The sequence below is a fragment of the Piliocolobus tephrosceles genome, chromosome 5 (genome assembly GCF_002776525.5).
Source record: "Piliocolobus tephrosceles isolate RC106 chromosome 5, ASM277652v3, whole genome shotgun sequence".
Classification (NCBI taxonomy): Eukaryota; Metazoa; Chordata; class Mammalia; order Primates; family Cercopithecidae; genus Piliocolobus; species Piliocolobus tephrosceles.
This window is the reverse complement of record NC_045438.1, coordinates 140,052,154-140,071,272: the sequence shown is the minus strand read 5'-3', so window position 1 is coordinate 140,071,272 and position 19,119 is coordinate 140,052,154. Positions and strand designations below refer to the sequence as shown.

At 40.9% G+C, this 19,119-nt stretch overlaps 1 non-coding gene across 1 annotated transcript; it reads right to left on the bottom strand.

Annotated features, from left to right (window-relative positions):
• Positions 1-5,740: 5,740 nt before the first annotated feature.
• TRNAA-CGC lies at positions 5,741-5,812 on the bottom strand. Its single transcript has one exon. It is a non-coding gene; the product is annotated as a tRNA-Ala (tRNA).
• Positions 5,813-19,119: the final 13,307 nt, after the last annotated feature.

Sequence of the window (19,119 nt, the reverse complement as noted above, 5' to 3'; positions counted from 1 at the left end):
ACACAGGTTCTGAAATATTTTCCTAAATAAGCCCTAATAAGACAGTAAACATTGAGTGAATTATCATGAAGAATATAAGCAAATTTAATTTCTTATGATAAACCATAGTTCCTGCCTCAGGTTTATCCACCCCAACTCTCATCACCATGACCATTGATTTTTGGAAGAGTGAGTGACCTTGAAGAATCATATTGCTTTCTCTTCTTTCCCAGTTCATTACTTATAGATAATAGTTTTCACATATTTTAGAAGGTGTTTTGTTTTTTCCTTCAATATTGGTAAATATTACTTTATTATAAGAGATTCTTGAAAACAATAGATTGTTAAAGCAAGTAACAAAGTTGTCCTTACACTCTCCACTGTATAAAAGAAGTGAGAGCAACTCTGGCACAGGACGACCATATGTCTTAATTGAAAAGCCATCATGTTCCTTAGATTTGGTCCCTTCATGATTGCCCTGTTTCTTCTGGTCCTTTTTCATGCCAAATTACAGAAATGATACAAGCTACTTGACTTAACTTCTGGCAATTAATCTATGATATATAGTGGAAAATTTTTGTCAAAGATGCGAAATGAAAAGTTGAAGCATCATTAAACAAATAACCTTTGCAATGCCTACAATGGGCCTGGACTAAAAGGCTTTGTAAAACTTGTAAAAAAAAAAATGTCCTATAATATTATATTTATTTTCTGTCTAATTGAACGCTGTCTTTGACATCTAACAACACTTGAAATTAAAGTGAACCATTAAAAACTGTATATGAGTGTGTGTGAGTATAGTATAATGTTATGAGAAAAGGGCCCATGATTTGCAGTCTTATAATCTGGGTATGTAATGTAAAGCCATTTAAAAGTTGGTGACATAGGGTAAATTTTGGAGCACATTTCGTTATTCTTTCTATATCTGTAAAACAGGACCGTGTTGGCCTGGCATGGTGACCCACGCCTGTAATTCCTGCACTTTTGGAGGCCTGGGCAGGCAGATCACTTGAGGTCAGGAGTTTGAGACTAGCCTGGCCAACATGCTGAAACCCTGTGTTTACCGAAAATACAAAAATTAGCTGGGAGTGGTGGTGCACAGCAAGTAGTCCTAGCTACTCGGGAGTCTGAGTCAGGAAAACCACTTGAACCCAGGAGAAGGAGGTTTCAGTGAGCAGAGATCACACCACTGCACTCCAGCCTGGGTGACAGAGTGAGACTCTGTCTCAAAAACAAAACAAAACAAAACAAACAAAAACCCGGACCATGTAAAAGGATCTTTATGATATCAAAGAACATCATGCTTGGTGTGTACAACGATATTCCAACACACTCATATTATATTCTAACATGCTTTCTATGGGACTCCTTCCAAAACAGCACCCAATGGGCTTCTATTTTCTTGTAGGACACAAGTAGTTAGACATATGCTACATATGTTTTAGGGTTTTCTGAATACTGTATTTTGAGCATAGGTATGTTCTGTCTTCTGAGTAAAATGTTGGGTTTTTCAGAAAATTCTGTAATTTATGAGCTAATCCCACAACTTCCCATTAAATAGATGTTTTAATAATGCTATATAAAGAAAGACTGGACCTTGCCACAAAAAAAAAAAAAATTAAATAATTTTGGATATACAGCTAAGGGCAGACAGGAAAAAAATATTTCATATTTGGAATATATGAGTCCATTTTGAATACAGTTTGCTCTAGTCACAATGGAAAGTAATCATTTGCCAGGGACACTAGACATCATGCTAGTTGTGCTCTACACTGCAAGTCAAGTTAAAACCTGCTTCATCTCTGCTGTACACCTGTAGGTATGACACCACCTTAGTTGTCTCCCTTGGTGAGACCTGTCCTTTCTCTGTTTTCTATTCTCATATTCTAGCAGTCTGATGAGCCTTTTGGACCAACCAAGAGACATCCGCCAGACAAGTGGGATCCTTTCAGGTTCAAAACTACTTCATGCGATGTCTCTGAACATGAAAATAGTCTCATAAGGGCTGCAGAGGGCAAAAAGCAGAGAGCAATAACCTCACCTGGATTTCTAATAATTTCCTGGGATTTCTAAGTAGGTTCCAAGAACATTATGCTATCCTGAATGAATACACAGCTAAGATCACTGTAGCTCACACAAGGTTTTCCATGAATACCATGAATGAGCTCCCAATCTTCAAATCACAATTAACCCTTTCAATTCTCACTCTACCTATTGTTGCTCTCCTCTGTGGCTACATAATAAGAATCCCAGTCAGGGATTCCTGCAGAGTTGCAGTCTCAGAGTTGTTAGACTGTGCTTGTCAAACACATTCACAAGACTGAATCTTAAATTTGTAGGCATCTTAAATTAATCATGTTTAAACTCAAGCTCCTCCCCACCTTCTGGCCCCATCCAATGCCCACAAAGCAAAATGAAAACCTAACAACAAACAGGAGAGCACTCCTTTCCTGTAGTGTGGTATAAAGTACCACTACCTACACCAGGATGAAGACGGGGTTTATATTTTGAGGATGTATCCCCTTTTCTGCTTTTCAAACAAAGCATTGCTCTATTTATTTATTTGAGACAGGGTCTCACTGTATTGTTCAGAAGTTCAGTGGTGCAATCATGGCTCACTGCAGCCTCAACCTTCCAGGGCTCTGGTGATCCTCTCACCTAAGCTTCCCAAGTACCTAGGACCACCGGCATGCACCACCACACCCAGCAATTTTTTATTATTTTCATTTTTTGTAAAGACGGGGTTTTGCCATATTAGACAGACTGGTCTTGAACTCCTGGGCTCAAGCCATCTGCCCACCTCTGCCTCCCAAAGTACTGGAATCAGAGGCGTGAGCCACCGTGCCCGGCCTCTCCTTAATTTTTGCCTTTAAACAAAATCCCAAGCACCAGAAACCTATGATTAATGGCTTCAGCCATTATCTTTCTGGCCTAACAGCTCAAATTCAAATGTCCAGAATGGAGCAAGGTGAATTTAAATGCTTTTTTGGCATATAAAACACTCATAAGCAGAAGGCCAAGGCCTCACCCCCGCACAAGGAAAGGACTTGAACCCTGAATCCTCATGCTAAACGTTTAATAGCTCTACCAGCTGAGCTACCTGGGCTCACGACAGGGACATTCCCCTCATAGGGTAAGTACAGAGAAATACATTCAGTTATCGTCAACTTTGTCTTCCATTCCAAAGGAAAACAACCGCTTTCAGAACTACCTCACATACTCAAACCAAAAACAGCCGGCAAATCCCATTTCTACACTCACCAACCTACTACCACCACAATCATCTGGCTTTTTTCGAAAGCCACCAATACCAGCCACTACTACACCTCAAACGAAACCTAGCCACGCGGGAATGTCCTGAAGAGTTCGGCTCTGTAAACAGCCCGAAGACGCTCTCAAAAGCCGACAGTTTGGGTAAAAATGAATGGTATCTTCCTAGGGCACGAAAGGTTTTGGCCCACTTTCTTTCAAATACACAAGACTGTAATATTTTTTCGTACCTAGAGGACTCAGAGAAGACGTGCAGAGCCTGGACATGTCTTTCTTACTTATCCATCCAAATCCCTTACGTGCCTAAAGATCCATATTCAAGCCCTCATCTGCCCGTTTTGCTGACCCCAATCTCGCCTCACCCCTCTCTCCAATCACCCTTCCCCTTCTGATCTCCTCACTGCCTCCTCCTAGGCGACGACTTACCAATAACTCAGCCCACTCCATCCAGCTTGAATTCTTGATTTTCCAGGGCAGGATTTCCCAAATCTGCCGGATTTCCAATCTGGGGAGCTTTCTAAATGATGTAACTTACTGCCCGGCCTCGCCTAGACTGTGCTTTCGGTCGTCATCCAAAACTCATGTCTGGGTTGACTGTCACACAAAACGGTGGCAAGAGGATGACAGCGTCGACCCTTTGAGCTGTGTCAGATCACGTTTGAGACGCTCACCAGGCGTACAAAGTGTTAGTTCCTTGCATAGATCGTGCCCCAGTCCACATACCTCCCTTGTCCTCTCCTGATTCCAGAGAGAATCCCATCTGAAAGAGGCTATGTATCCGACGGCAGCATTCCCCCTCCTCCTCCCTACCCCGCCTACTCTCTTTCAGATCCGAGCTTCCGCGATGGAAAAGCAGCTGAGGGTCCCCGGCTGGGTGACCACCCCAGGTGTGCCAGACACACGCTGTCGCTCTGCATTTCAGGCTAGGTTTTGTGAATTCTTTACATTTCTGTTTTACATCCTCCGTAAGGACCTAAAGTTCCCCAAGCAGCATTTAACTTGACTTCTTTAATTTTTTTTTCTTTTCTTTTCTTTTTTTTCTTTTCTTTTCTTTTTTTTTTTTTTTGAGACGGAGTCTCGCTCTGTCGCCCAGGCTGGAGTGCAGTGTCTGGATATTGGCTCACTGCAAGCTCGACCTCCCGGGTTTACGCCATTCTCCTGGCTAGGCCTCCCGAGTAGCTGGGACTACAGGCGCCCGCCACCTCGCCCGGCTAGTTTTTTTGTATTTTTTAGTAGAGACTGGGTTTCACTGTGTTAGCCAGGATGGTCTCGATCTCCTGACCTCGTGATCCGCCCGTCTTGGCCTCCCGAAGTGCTGGGATTACAGGCTTGAGCCACCGCGCCCGGCTGATTTTCTTTTTGTGTTACCTTTGGTGTCCTTAGGCAGAAGAAGAAGTTGAGAGAAAGGGGCAACTTGAAGAGGCAAGAAAATGCTTCATTCCTGGGGCTTTGTGAATGGAAGTGCTCGCCAGGGAGTCGCCTGTGGAGCGGACCTTGGAGCAAGCTGACAGGTAGGAAGATATGTGAAGCAGAACAATGAATCCCAGGGTCCAAAATCAGTCTAAGGCCAAGTTTTATTATGTTTTCGAGAAATCTATATCAATGCATTTCCAGTCTTCCTGCTACCCTCACTTCAAAGGCCTTCTCCTCAGACATGGGAAAATCCAGAGCTCCAGATGTAAACTCTGCAGAATTCCAACTTTTTCACTTTTTGTCCCCTGCTTTGATAAGTGAACTAGCATCCAAAAGGAAACAAAAATGGAACTGATTTTGGTACATTCCTCCAGTGCAGAACTATGCTTAGAAACAAAGTAGTTCTTCAGTCTTATCATTTTTACTGGCCCCTTGTTTATACGGCCAGTGTTTATTTTAGGAAACTCAAGAAACTTAGGCATCTGTCTATGCTTAAACTGTTCCCCACCCGCCACCACACACACACACACACACACACACACACACACACACTGCCCCTTTGGCTGCATCTACCGCAGGGATCTTTGGTGTGTTGTTAACTCATAAAATCTACTTTATGATTGTACAACTGTAAACACAAGAAACTTGATTTTTCAGAAGGCAAGTGTAAGAAATGTAGTGAAGAAGCAATTTTAACCCATCACCCACTAATACTCTTGCAATTTTATTTCAACTAAGTGTTTTCTATCACACAGTTGTCAAAATCTTCAATGAGAATCTATTTACTATCTACGAGACTCATCACTCTGCCAAAATCCGGCGTCAAGAAGAAAATCTTTAAGACTTTAAGCCTAAGCCCCTACCAAATCGAACTCTCCCTGCATGCTGATAGCATCTGGCCCTCAAACTTGCAAGTGTGTTTTCAAAGTTCACATTGGCATGCTCCGCGTTCCTTAAGAGACGCGGTTTGGGTTATCCAAGTTCTTCCAATCACTCACCCAAAAAGACCTGAGATCTCCTTCCTCCAAGTAAATGGAGGTCCGTAATGAAAGAGGACGCATTGGCTAAAGGAAAAAAGTGGAGGTGCCAGGGATTGAACCAGGGACCTCGTACATGCGAAGCACGCGCTCTACCACTGAGCTACACCCCCTGACCCTTAAAGTTCCTGGGTTCTTTTATAAAATGTTATTGCTATTTTTCTTGTTGGTTTTGCTTTGTTTTATTACAGTTTTTTAATTTAAGAGTCAGCTAGAGAACGTCCACTGGATTGAATGTCATTATCTCCGAGGTTGCAAGACTGGATACTGTGTAGTGGCTTCATTAGACGAGTAACAGAATGTAGTCTCAATAGCACCGTTTTTGATTCTAGGACCTTCCCTTTCCTGGTAGCTTGCTCCAAGGTCCACCCAACAGCGACTCGGTGAGAGTTGCTTGCCCCCACCAGGATAGTCCTGAGAAAGTCTCAAGTCTCCGACGTACGTAGCAGCGATAATGACTCCGAAAAAAGTGCTTTTCAGCCCGGAGGCAGCCGCCAGCTTTCGCTGAACTTCACACCATGCTGGGTCGGAGGCTCTGCCAACATCCATTTTCCAGCCTTTTCCGTGCGTCCCAGATTCTGAGATTGTCCTGCTCTGATTCCACACTCCATCTCTATTTCTCGCTTGACTATTATTATATCCACAAAGGGGTTTTAAAACAGCGACTTCAAAACTCCATCAACTTTAAATGGAGTGACGTATTCCCTCCCATCCAGGCTTAGGGAATAAATAGGGCAAGTCCAGACGCAGGGCAGCGGAGAGAATTTCCAAATGCCTTTCTTTTGAGAACCCACGGACACAAGGAGAAATTCTGCTATATATGTACATATTTGAAAGAAAAAAGTCAAAAAGGCCCAGAAACCTTCAAGCAGTGCCACCTGGGAACTGGGAAATGCAGGAGGTCCTGGATATGGCAAAACAAATAGAATTGAATTGTCTGGGAACGAGCTTTGTTCACGCGAAGCTTTCAGCTTAGCACATAAGGCCAAGGATGTACATATTCACGTCAAAGTCTTGGGCTGCTTGTTTATCCGAGATCTGTTGTGTAACACTGACACATGTTATATCAAGCAAACTTTCCTTTAAAGACTCAGAATACTGAAAAAAGTGTTCACTGGCAAAGGCAAGGAACATTGAAGGCACCCAATTTTGATTCTCCTCGCCTTAGCCTTCTAGAAGATTTCCTTGAAAAGTGAGTGCAGGAGGATGTTTGTGGTCAGGCAACGTGCTGCTGAAACAAATCATTGATTTCAAACTCTGAGAAGGGATCTGGGAGTTTTAGACCTTTAATCGGGGGCTCTTCCAACTGAGTTACGTCAGTTATACCTCTACCTTCACTGACACTAGTAATTATCTCAACTATTAAGTTTTGAAAGCACTGCATTCTTTGAGAGATGTCTTTCCCTTGATCCCTCACTCAGAAGTTGGGATCAATAACTTGCCACATTTGGTAACTGATTGGAACTACTGCCATCTGTGTGCAGGGAAGAGAAGCGAGGGGAGAGAAAATCAATGTGTGAGTTTTGGCTCCTCAGGCTTCACACAGGAACAATGACAAAAAGACTTGTTAACAAAGATTACTTAAGGGACTCTTTTTCTTTTCCTTGATCCTTCTTTTCATGGTTGTTCCTCAGGAAACTGTGTAATGGAACGAAAATAATGTGAGCTTACTCATGATGTGGAGACATGATTGTTCCTCTCCTTTTGGGAGATCCTGAGTGAGGGGGATGTTTCTCTCTCAGTTCTTCTTGTCTTACTTATGGTGATTCAACTAGGGTGTATTATTTAAGTACAGCTTTGAAGAAGTAAGAGAAAAGCAGTATTGAAGGAATAAACCTGGACTTACCTGCATGTTTAGCCAGTGCTCTACCACCAAGCTATTTATACCCTGATTGACCCTACATTTCAGTAAATTCTCTAAAACTGATGATTGTCCCAATTTCTGGATATCTAATGGTTGATAGGACAAAGTTTACTGTATTCAACTTCACTATTTAAGAAAATTGTAGACCAGTCCTTTTTTGCAGCTATGGGAATGCTAGGCCAAAAAACAGTTTTGTTTACTAAGATCTTCCTCCTCCAATCTTCTTACTCCAGTCAGGCCACTCCAAGGTCCGCTCACCAATATGCTACAGAACATCAGTTCCAATTCATCAAGGAGATTCCCAAGTTGGGATATTTACTTCTTTTCAATATTATTTTCTTTCAACTTCCCATATTGTCTACAAAGTATCAAGAAAGACAAAAGACAGTGCAGGCCCTGCCCAGTGACTCAGCCTGTAATCCCAGCACTTTGGGAGGCCAAGGCAGGCAGATCACTAGAGGTCAGGAGTTGGAGACAAGCCTGGCCAACATGGCAAAACCCTGCTTCTACTAAAAATACACAAATTAGCGAGGTGTGTTGGCGCATACCAGTAGTTCCAGCTACTCGGGAGGCCAAGGCAGGAGAATCACTTGAACCCAGGAGGTTACCCAAGAACATGCCACTGCACTCCAACCTGGGCAACAGAGCAAGACTCTATCTCAAAAAAAAGGAAGACAGTGCAGAAGGACATAAAGAATATTAGCAGTGTGTTACCTCAGGGGATTTAGATCCAGGTAAGGAGGAAAGATAGAAGTGCAATAAATTAATAACACTTGCTGAGAAATGAAGTATGACAAAATGAGTAACGTGAGTGCCAATCTCAAAATATAGGCTAATGTTAGGCAGATAAGACAGAAGAGGAATAAATTTATCTCAAAGCCTAGCTATAAATGAAGAGCAACAAGAATGGTTTACAGTCACTGTCCTAGCAACCCCTAGCCTGGACCCAGTTAATGGATGCTTCAGCTCTAGTTAAGGAGTCCCCATAGAAAGAAAGGGAAGGAGAAAAGGAAGGGAAAAGCTACAATGTATTATAAAGCCTCATCTGTATAAAATTCTCTCCAGAATACAGACAGTGGAAAAGAAACAATATGCGAGCTGGAACATTAAGTCTTTATAAAGTCTTTGTAAAAAAAGATAGATAGATAGATAGATAGATAGATAGATAGATAGATAGATAGATAGATAGACAGACAGATCTGCTGGGCACGGTGGCTCAGGCCTATAATCCCAGCACTTTGGGAGGCCGAGTCGGGCAGATCACCTGAGGTCAGGAGTTTGAGACCAGCCTGGCCAACATGGTGAAACCCTGTCTCTACTAAAGATACAAAAATTAGCCAGGTGTGGTGGTGCATGCCTGTAATCCCAGCTATTTGGGAGGCTGAGGCAGGAGAATTGCTTGAACCTGGGAGGCGGAGGTTGCAGTGAGCTGAGATCTCACCATTGCACTCCAAGAATGAACTCAGTCTCAAAAAAATAAAAATAAAAATAAAAAAATTTAGATCTTTGTGAAACTTCCGTAGGCCTACAGAAGTCCTCAAACTTTGCCACATAAGACACAAGGTGTAGTTCCTGTGAGTTCTGCCAATATTTTGTGTGACTGTCAACCCCCACAGGAGCTTTGAAGAAAACCCTAGGGCACCTTCTAGCAGAAGCAGCCAGTAATGTACATGATTTTAAAGCTTCCCAGATGATTCCAGTAATCAGTCAGGTTTGAGAATCACTAGCCTTGGAAGGCAAGTGCCCAGAATCTGTATTGAGTTAATTTATTAGGAAAATGTCGTAGAAGTGAAGCTGAAGTGAACCTATAGTAGAGAGGATATATCCAAAGTTCTGTATCTTTCTTGTTATCACTAGAGTACAAGTTCTTATCTATAAATGGTCTCCTTTGTTCTAGAAGAAGATAAAATACTAAAGACATTTGTCCCACAGGAAGATCTGACTTGTTTAGTTTAAAATTGTTATGGCTTTGAGAATGCCTCACTGCTTTTTTCTGTCACTGGACAAACACTATGAGCACTTTGGAGGGCAGGCATATAGTTGATTTGAAGGTGCATGGTGCAGGAGCCACTGTTATTGGTGACTTCCATGAGCACCAGAGTGTGCGAAGTTTTCTGCATCCCTGTGAGTGCTTACATTGCAATCAATGTTAATTATAGAAGTGGAATTTATGGCTGATTATGGTTTGAGCATCTCAGGTATGTGTGTAAGCAAAATACAGTGTGAAGGGCCAGGCACGGTGGCTCACACCTGTAATCCCAGCACTTTGAGAGGCTGAGGCGGGCAGATCACCTGAGGTTGGGAGTTTGAGACCAGCCTGACCAACATGGAGAAACCCCGTCTTCACTAAAAATACAAAATTGGCCAGGAGTGGTGGCACATGCCTGTAATCCCAGCTACTCAGTAGGCTGAGGCAAGAGAATCACTTGAACCCGGGAGACAGAGGTGGCGGTGAGCTGAGATCATGCCATTGCACTCCAGCCTGGGCAACAAAAGGGCAACTCTGACTCAAAAAATATATATATATACATATATATATAGAGAGAGAGAGAGAGAGTGGAAACTTGAAATGAAAGAGAAGATATGACGCAAACAGTTTAGAGTATAATTTTTAAAATATTCACTTGACTAGATTTCAAGGAGCTCTTTAACTATGAAGGGGCATATCCCATTTGGTGGAGGTTTAGTCTTTTAATGTGAGATTTCAGGATCTAAACCCTTGATAAGGCTAATCTTCTATTTCACCTAAGTTTTTCTAACTTTTAGATAGAGGTAAATTGAAACCTGGCTTTCTCTTAGGAAACTAAGTGTTTATAGTGAGCACATCCTTCCATACATCCTCCTGTTTGCTCAACTGGATTCTAAAAGTCGAGAGTTTGAGGGAGCAAAACCAAGGTTGCAGTAAAATAAGAATTCCATTGTTTAAACAGATGCAACCCAGCAATTTTCTACTCTATTCTACCACTGTAGGCAGAAGCCAACTTTGAAGACTTAGGAGAATTAGATGGGTTACCAGAAGAGTGACTATAGGCAAGAAAGTGGAAAGACAGATTTAAGAGAACAAGGAAGAATACAGATTGACAGGGGATTTGGAGTTATACTGGATTTAGTGAGTGAGGGATTTACTTAAGGAGACTTCCAAGTAGCTTGATTAGTCTTCTATCTAGCTAGTAAGTACAGAAAGATAAGCAGAATCTCTGCTAGGTTTTTTATTGTTGTTAGGTTGATTACCTTTTGAATTAAAAGTAAGAAACAAAATCCCTCCCATTGTTATGTGGCATTAGGCTTTGTACTGGCATTAAGGAAAATTGGGCATGAAGAACCCCTGAGGTTAAATGGAAAAACACTTAATTCCCAATCAGAAAATTGAGAGCTCACAATGAAAATTGGAACAATACTCAAAAATCTTATTATCTTTTCATACGATTCTGAGCCCTCATGCTACCCACTCTCCAGAGGACCTCTCCTTTATAGCCTCGTGAAAATGCAAAACTCAGGATAAGAGATGTCATGTCTGCAGAGTTTCTAACTCAGAGGTTAAGGTGCCTTCGAAAATCTCTGTATATTGTTCCTTAGACATAATCCACTTTAAAATGAAAAGAAGTGGCATGGTTTTGCCATGCGATATGCACGTAATTCACTGATAATGATGACTGAATTTGGGGTGAAAATATCTGACCCACAAGATAATGTCTGCAATGAAGTTTGTGTAGATAAAAACGGAGAATGATAGCAAAGACAGAAAGGAGAGAGGATCAGGAGACAGTGGCATATTCTCTGCCTATGAGCTTCTTTTTCCTCCTCATTTCAGTCTTTCTTTTTCTTCAGTACTATTGCAAAATGGTAGACCAGGTAAATTTTTATTTTCTTTTCTTTCTTTTGAGGGAGTCTCATTTGGTCACCCAGGCTGAAGTGCATAGGCGCGATCTCAGCTCACTGCAACCTCCACCTCCTGGGTTCAAGCAATTCTCCCACCTCAGTCTCCTGAGTAGCTGGGATTACAAGCGTCCACCACCACACCCGACTAATTTTTGTACTTTTAGTAGAGACAGGGTTTCACCACATTGGCCAGGCTGGTCTCAAACTCCTGACCTCAAGTGATATGTCCATCTTGGCCTCCTAAAGTGCTGGGATTACAGGCATGAGCCATTGCACCCAGCTTAGATCAGGTAAATTTTTAAAAGCTGATTAAACTGTTGGCTACTTGGTGATTTGCACTCATGCCTTTCTTGTGTTGTCCCGATAACCCTGCGTAGTGGCAACCCATTGCATTTTGTTTTACTTTGCCAGGGAGCAGAAAATAATGAGGGGAAACGGGGGAATAAAGGAAGGTGCCAATTCCACATTGTCAGAGTTGTGGAAAAAGAAAGCAGCACTGGTGCTCCCAGGATCAAATTTGACACCTCACACTTGCAAGAAACAAGTTCTACCATCAAGCCACAGCCCCATCACTGTTGCAATTTCTTGTTTCATGCTTTCTAGTTTTATATTTTACATGGTTTTGTGAAAGTGTAACATTTCAAAGTAAATGTCTATTCTGTTAAAGCCCATTTCCATAATCTTTTCCTAGATCCTTTCTCACACCTATGTTAAAGGATAATAAATTCTAAAGCATATGACACAATTTTTGCTCGATTTTTTTTCTTTTTTCTTTTCTTTTTTCTTTTTTTTTTTTTTGGAGACAGAGTCTTGCTCTGTCGTCCAGTCTGGAGTGTGGTGGCACAATCTCGGCTCACTGCAACCTCCACTTTCCCGGCTCAAGCAATTCTCCTGCCTCAGCCTCCCGAGTAGCTGGGACTATAGACATGAGCCACCACGCCCAGCTAATTTTTGTATTTTTAGTAGAGACGAAGTTTCACCATGTTGACTAGGTTGGTCTCGAACCCCTGACCTCAAGTGATCCACCCATCTTGGCCTCCCAAAGTGCTGGGATGAGGCGTTAAGCCACAGCGCCTGGCCCCTGCTCAATCTTACCTGCCTACTAAGTGCTTTCCCAGATCCTATCACTGGCCTAAGCTTCTCTATTTTTTTGAGAGGGAGTCTCGCTCTGTTGCCCAGGCTGGAGTGCAGTGGGGCGATCTTGGCTCACTGCAAGCTCCGCCTCCCAAATTCATGCCATTCTCCCACCTCAGCATCCTACAGGCGCCTGCCACCCACGCCTGGCTATGTTTTAAGTAGAGACAGGGTTTCACAGTGTTCGCCAGGATGGTCTCGATTTCCTGACCTCGTGATCCGCCCACCTCGCCCTCCCAAAGTGCTGGGATTACAGGCGTGAGCCACCGCGCCAGGCAGCTTCTTTTTATTTTTAATTTTGAGTCACCTCCACATGTGAAAGTTGTCAGAATCAAAAAGGAGTCACTAATGTTAACAAAACCCTGACAAATAAAGCAGAGTGAAACCATGAAGAGAGAATTCTCATGCTTGTATGCCTGGTAACAAAAACTATCACAAAAGACTGAAAACCACAACCTTACAATCTTACACAAAAAAAATATGTCTACAAGGACATGTGCCTAGCAACTGCCTGTCCGACCTTGGACTAGTGTCACCCTTGTTATTAATATTTGCAGCCAAAGATAATTATTTTGAAAACAATTATGTAGCCCTCCTCAATTTTTATTTAAAAACTTTTGTCTTTCTTTACCTCCCTGAAGACAAACATCGTTTACTATGGCATGCCTATTCCCACTGCAATGCTCTGTTCACAGATAAACATATTTTCTTTTAGAGAACCTCTCTCTGTTATTTAGGTTGACACATGGAAAGTCTCAGGGTGGAGTATTCTGTTGGGTCTTCAGTCTCTTCCTCTCTACAATTTCTTTTTTGTTTCTTTTTTCTCTATTTCTTTCTTTCCTTCTATTTATTTATGTATTTATTTATCTATGTTTACAGTATAGACCAATCTATCCAGTCTTTCTTGGCCATTTTGTCCATACCCATGTGTTCAAATATTATCTATCTAGAATTTTCATCTTTGCTTTCTATAGCATGCCCTTCCTTCTCCAGCAGCAATCAATAAACAGTCCAAAAAAAACTTGAAAAATTAAGAAGCATCTCAACATCAACTTGTGCAAAATAAAAATTATTGTCTCCCGTTTCCAATTGTCTTGTTTCTCTCAATTTCATATCTTATGAAATGGCTGTACACTGCAGCTGGTAGGACCAGAGAATAGTAAGTTATCAGATAGCCTTGTGGGTTTTGATGTATTTCCTTTCTGATCTTGTCCAGTTCTAACTCCTTGAGGTCAGGGATTATTTCATTCACATCGTGGAATCAAGAGACTAACCCGATAATTGCCCCATTATACATTGCTGATACTTATCTTTGAATGAATGGAAGATAATGTGCATAGTTACTGTTTTTTATTCTTCTTGACGGGAAACAATAGTTGCATAAGATTCCTTTCTAGTAATGCAGCAACAACATAATTGCAACTAATTTATTTGGTCTAGATTTATAATTATCCTTTAGGGACTGAGGAATTATGGCTTCAAATCTCAAAAATGCTGGGATAATTTCCTTACCATGGGAGATTCTTTCCTCTGCTTCCAGCGCTTCTTCAAAGTTACCTGGCTTCTTCTAAATCTATTTTCCTTCAGTGATAAATAATTTTCCAATTTATATTGTGGAGTTCTCCCTGTTCTTTCTTTTTTATTTGTTATTCCATTTTCTGTTTCTTTTTCTCCTCTTCCTCCTGTGTCTCCAAACATTCCTGTATTTTCTTTTTTCCTTCTTTTTTTTTTTTTTTTTTTGGCTGGATAAGCCTGGGTTCTAATTTCCTGTATTTTCTGTTCCTGTTTTCAACCATTGCCGGTGCTGACAAAGGCTTATGTATTGCAACTTGCTCAGTCCCCCAAACATATCTTTAAACCACACTTACCTTCCAAACAAAACCGAAGTCCATGGAACCCTCTTTTGGTGATGTTTATTCCACTCCTCTTTTGATATACAGTTACTTAAATTCAGGGATATAAATGTAACTAGCATTAATACATCTTATGTTAGATGGTAGTTGTATGGGTTAATAGTGTCCTTCCCCCCAAATCATAAACTTCTTGGAACCTCAGAATGTGACCTTATTTGAAAATAGAGTCTGTGCAGATGTAATCAAGTTAAGACAAGATTACTAAGGTGGACTCTAATCCAATATGACTGACGCCCTTGCAAGAAGAGAGAAATTTGTATACAGAGACACTGTGAGAATGCCATGTGACCAGAGAGGCAGAGATTGGAGTGATGCTGCTACAAGCCAGAGAATGCCAAATATTGACAGCCACCATCAGAAGCTAAGACAAGGCAAGTAAGGATTCTACCCAGAGTCTCAGAGAAAATATGACCCTGTTCATACCTTGATTTCAGACTGCTTGCCTCCAGAACTATGAAAGAATAAATTTCCATTGTTTTAAGCTACTGAATTTGTGATAATTTGTTGTAGCAGCCCTAGGAAACTAATACAGTAAATGAGCCAGAAAAGGAAAGAAAAAAGACTGGTTACGATAAACACACAAAGAAAGAATGCTCGTAACTATTACAGTACTTGTATCTGCAGCTGATTGGTATTCGTAATGATCTCTTTCACTCCATATTCTCTTTGCTTTCGGCAAGTACCTCAGCAGGTTAAGGCTCTTTGTCTGGTGGGGTCAACCAAACCTTCACTCCTAGAGAGTTTATGACGTTAGCAGTGCTCTGTACAAATGATTGTTCTAGTTTTTCATTGAGTTTAATCACAGTGGATGATATTACCGAAAGGCACTGCTAAAAACCCCCTTAAATTCCAGACATATTCCTTCATAACCCCATTTGTGTAGTAACGTCCCAATTTAAGTTGGTATTTGGGTCAATCACCATGACCAATAGAGTAAGCCCCTTCCTTGCCTGCTGGTTTATTGGCAAAAAAAGGCCAAATTGGTCAGGTGTCATTCTCAACTTCTAGTTTAATGCAACCGTTCCTTTGGTGGCCTCTGGTGAAAGCGTTTTTCCCTTGGGAGTTCTAAAAGCCCAACATTTCAAGAGCTAAAAGTGAAACTTTACAAGCAGAAGATTCCAGGTTTTCTATGGTTGTATAATCCCATCACAATGTATCTTGCTGATTATGGCAAAAATGATGGGGAGAGGGCACACCCCCCCCCAAAAACTTACCAAGCAAACAAAAACAATTAGATTATGGAGGCAATAAAAACTTGGAAGGGTGACCCACAAGGAATTAAAGATGAGTTTTTTATTCTTAGTATTTTTCTCACAGCTTTTTACTGAGAGTGAGCCCCAATCATGAATCACTTGTGTAGGCAACAGAAACTGTGACAGAAACTCATATTTCTAGTCAAATTATCAAGGAAAAGTTGAGGAAATTCTGGAGAGTTAAGGAGAATCCTGAAAGACTGAAGAAAGGATTTCCCTAAAATCTGTATATAAAGTCATATATGTATTGGGCTCAGCTCTGAGCTGTGCATGCTGTAGACAGAACCAGAACAGCATAGCAAATTCTTTCCAAACTAAAAGTATATTTCTACGAAGACCTTCATCTCAGACTAACCCCAAGTGGGACACGCTCAAGGGAAGACCTGAAGCAGCATAACAAAAGCTTTGAAAATTGAACAGAGATTGGGACTATCATCCATGAAAAGAGACATAATTTTTTTTTTTTTTTTGAGACGGAGTCTCACTTTGTCACCCAGGCTAGAGTGCAGTGGCTCAATCTTAGCTCACTGCAAGCTCCGCCTCCCGGGTTCACGCCATTCTCCTGCCTCAGCCACCCAAGTAGCTGGGACTACAGGTGCCAGCCACCACTCCCGGCTAATTTTTGTATTTTTAGTAGAGACGGGGTTTCACCATGTTACCCAGGATGGTCTCAATCTCCTGACCTCGTGATCCACCCGCCTTGGCCTCCCAAAGTGCTGGGATTACAGGCGTGAGCCACCTTGCCTGGCTGAGACATAAAACTTTCAGTCTGAACTAATCAGGAAGTTACCTGCTAAAAACAAATAAATAAATCAAGCACTCTCCACAAAATCATCACAGGACCTAGAGTCTACACGATATAGCATTCACAATGTCAAGGAAACAATAAAAAATTTCTCGACATAAAAAGATCCAGGGGGATATATTCAATAGTCACTACAAACACAATCAATAGATGGCAAACCCAAGGTAACTCAGATCTTGAAATTATCAGATGAGGACTTTCCAGTGTCTATTTTAAATGTGCTCTATGCCAACCATACTTTAATGAACCAAAATGTAAAAATTTTTATTAAAAGAAATAGAAACTGGCCAGGCACGGTGGCTCACAACTGTAATCCCAGCACTTTGTGGGGGCTCAGGGGGAGGATTGCTTGTGATCAAGAATTTGAGATCAGCCTAGGCAACACAGCTAGAGATATCTGCCATCAAAGATTAAAAAAAAAAAAAAATTAGCTAGGTGTGGTGGTATGCGCCTATAGTCCCAGCTACTCAGGAGACTGAAATGAGAGGACCGCTTGAGCTCAGGAGTTCAAGGTTTGTACTTCAGCCTGGGCCATGGAGTAAGACTCTGTCTCAAAAAAACAAAAGGAAATAGAAAGTATTCAAAAATAAACCAACTGGAAATTTTAGACCTGAAATATATCTGAAATTAAAAGTTAAATGGATAGACTCAGAGGAGATATAGAGAAAAAAAATCAGTTAACTTAAAGATAGACCAAAAGAAACCATTCAATTTGATTGGAAGAGAGAGAGAAAAAAGACTGAAAACAATGAATTCAAGGTCCTGTAGAATAATATCAAATAGTCTAAAATAGATGTCATTGGAGTCTCAGGAGATAAAACGATTGGTGTAGAGAAATATTTACATAAATAATGACAAAAATAAGATGTAAATTTACAGATTCAAGAAACTTCCAATTAAAATTTTTTAAAAAATGAATCCAACACATTATCATCCTGCTGCTGAAAATAAAAACTTTTAAAAAAATCTTGGAGCTGGGTATGGAGGCTTATGCCTGTAATCCCAGTACTTTGGGAGGCTGAGGCAAGAGGATCACTGGACTCAGGAGATGGAGACCAGCCTGAGTAACATAGTGAGACTCCATCTCTCAAAAAAAAAAAAAAGGATGAAGGAAGGAAGGGAGGGAGGGAAAGAAAGGGGAAGGGAGGGGAGGGGAGGGGAGGGGAGAGGAGGCTATCTTAGCCAGGCACCGTAGTCTGTAGTCCCAGCTACTGGGAGCAGAGAGACCTGCTGAGGTGGGAGGATTGTTTGAACCCAAAGTATTGAGGCTGAAATGAGCTGTGAGTGTACCAGTGCACTCCAGCCTAAGTTACAAAGTGAGACCCTAACTAAAATACAAACAAAAATAATCTTGGAAACAACTACATAAAATAACACAATTTTTAAATGGAGACCACAATCTAAATATGCGGATTTCTTTTTCAGAAACTATGATAGTCAAAAGACAGTGGAATAACATCTTTAAAATGATAAAGGAAATATTAATCCAGAATTCTGTATCTAGTGAGACAATCCTTCAGAAATGAGGATAAAATAAAGGTACTCTCAAAGAAGGGAAGCTACAAGAATGCATTACCATCAGATCTTCTGTGCAAGAAATATTGAGAAAATGCTTCAGGCTAAAAGGAAATGATAACAGAGGGAAACTTGGATCTTCAGGAGTGAAGGAAGATCCACTGAAATGATAAATATCTGTGATAATATAAAATAATTTTTTTCTCCTAGGTTATTTTAAATATATATGCGTGTTTTCTAGTGGAATTGTCCATGTGTCAGTGTAATACATTTTACAACTATAAATACATTTGACAACTATAACAAAGTTGGTGAAGGGGTAAAGGATCCTAGGTCAGTGCTGGGCTTTTATGAAGTCTAAGAGGATGGCATGCATATTGTAATCACTAAATCATAAAGCAATCACTGAAGTAATAAGATATAGAGAAAAAGCCAATGATTAAGTTAAAATGGAATCCAAAAAAAAAATCAAAGACATCCAAAAAAAGGTAGAAAACAGGATAATGGAACAACTAATGCTACAACAAAAACACCAGAGGGAACAAATGGAAATCAAATAAGAAAGTGGCAGACATAAATCCACACATTTGATAAGGGCCTAGTATCAATATACAAAGAACTAGAATATAACTCCTGATCTCAACAGTAAAAAACAAAAAATTTAATTAGAATACTATATAAAGAAATATTTTACCGAACAAAATATACAGATAGCAAACAAGCACATGGAAAGATGTTCAGCATCATTAACCATTAGGAAAATGCAAAATAAAACCATAATGAGATGTCATTACACACCTGTCAGAATGGTCCCTCATCATCACCCCATTAATTAATCCCTATGAGATTAGGCAGACAATAGTGTGGTTCTACAATGCTATGGCAAACATTTTCTCCATTCAAATTGTTTCTCTTCTGACTCCAGCTAAGACTCCAGCTAAGACAAGTGCAGGATGCAAGTAAAGAAAACCGAAAGAGTCCGGGCGTGACTTTCAAGATGTTCTTTATAACTGCCATTCCCCACACCTGTCATCCCAGCACTTTGGGAGGCCGAGGC